Here is a 2,009-nt window from a genome sequence, read left to right as displayed (position 1 = left end):
TGTCGAGGAGACAGGAAGCAAAGTGGGAGAGAGAGAGAGAGAGAGAGAGAGAGAGAGAGAGAGAGAGAGGGGTGGGGAGGATCGAGAAAGGTCCCAGAGCTGGGATTCGAACTCGGGACGCCCGTAGCTCAACGGCTGTTTTATTTATTTTGTTGTGTGCATTTTATTTATTTATTTTTTTATATTTCTATTTAGCTTTAATTTATTTTAGTTTGTTATTTTAGTGGTTCAATTTCAAATTTCTCATTTCAGTTAGTGGCCAAGGCAACATTTCTAATTGCTGTTTGATTTCTTTTTCTTTTTTTTTGGTTTTTCATATATTTATATTTAATTTCATTTTAGCTTTATGTTAGCAGTTTTAATAGTTTTAGTTCAGTTATCAATAACAACACTGATCTTAGATGCAAGTCTACTGGAGAACCCCATCTAGTTTCCCAGCATGCTATGTACAGGGCTGATAAAAATCTAATTTTCCCTGACACCCATAACCCTCCATCCTGTCAGCTGATATAAATGTTGATCATTAGAGGCCTGATTCAGACGTATGTGAGCCTAGACCTCAGAATCACACCCAGTAAAGCCTCACTGTAGCAGTGATGCATGATCAAGACCTCCATTTCACTCAGTGCCGCAGACAGTGGAATCAATCTAGACTTCAATGACAGTGCAATGGATGATTTTTGCACCATTGCTCAGATACACATATGAAAATAAGCAAACACACACAGGCTGCTCACATGGCAAACACATGGAAGCTACACATTTATCAAGCAAAAGAGCACATGCACACACAGTACATGCTGTGGCTGTGACATCAAGGAAGCGAATGATGAGGGTTCATGGCACAGAATGTAGGTGGAGGAGGAACGGTTTGACTGCAGGTTAGTTCTTCATCACAAGCAGAGTCCTGTCAGCTCTTGTCTGGAGTTCTCTCCTCCTCCTGCTTTGTCATTATCATCTCCACAATCCCGCTGACAGCTTCTTACCAAAACACCTCCCTCCTTCTCTCCCTCTCTGGACCTCTCAATATTCCCTTTAATGCTTTAAAGTGATGCACGGTAAGCTCTATTGACAGTATCTGTGGTGTGCTTTCAGTTACCACTGCAATTTCAACTTTTCAGTTTCAAATAAATTTATAGTAATTGACTTAATGTCTAAAGGGCCGAACAGAAATGTGCACCTAGTTAGTGTTTAATCATTCCTTGTGTCTTTCTATTCAACTTGTGTTAATGAGCTGTAAAGTTGTGTAAACCATCTTTTAAAGGGGTCATATGATGCAATTTAAATTTTTCCTTTCTCTTTGGAGTGTTACAATCTCTTGGTGAATAAAGAAGATCTGTAAAGTTGCAAAGACTAAAGTCTCAAATCCAAAGAGATATTCTTTATAAAAGTTAAGAGTCAACCACGCCTACCTAAAATGGTTCGTTCTAACACGCCCCCACATGTCTACGTCACGATGTGGGAATATTTGCATAACGCCGCTCAAATTCACGCAAAGAAAGAAGGCGTAACTTTTATTCTCGCTGTAGTATTGTTGTTGTGTAGGCGCAGTGCGTTTCGTTGTGAAAGCGAAACTACTTTGTTTGGCCTTCCAAAAGAGGACGATATCCGCTTCGTCATGCCTAGAGCTGATCCGTGCTGGTCATTGAGGAAATACATCAACTTCGCGCTGTGGATTGCCGGATCAACTTTCATCGTGGACGAAGCAGAGTCCAGCCTGGGGTCGCCACATGTGGTTGCAGCAAGCCCGCCCGCCGCCGCTCACTCTAGCCACCGGCCTCCGCTCACTCTAGCCCGCCGTGTGTGATGCTGTGAATCGTAACTTTTATTCTCGCTGTAGTATTGTTGTCGTGTAGGTGCAGTGCGTTTCGTTATGAAAGCGAAACTACTTTGTTTGGCCTTCCAAAAAAAGGACACGACTAGAAATCAGTGGTTAAGTTGTATTTACAACACTGTTCCAGAACAGTTCAACCCAAATATTCCGATGTGTCCAGCGCATTTTATGGAGG

This window comes from Sinocyclocheilus grahami, unplaced genomic scaffold (assembly GCF_001515645.1).
Source record: "Sinocyclocheilus grahami isolate Dianchi unplaced genomic scaffold, SAMN03320097.WGS_v1.1 scaffold60.1, whole genome shotgun sequence".
In the NCBI taxonomy this organism is placed as follows: domain Eukaryota; kingdom Metazoa; phylum Chordata; class Actinopteri; order Cypriniformes; family Cyprinidae; genus Sinocyclocheilus; species Sinocyclocheilus grahami.
This window is presented reverse-complemented; position numbering follows the sequence as displayed.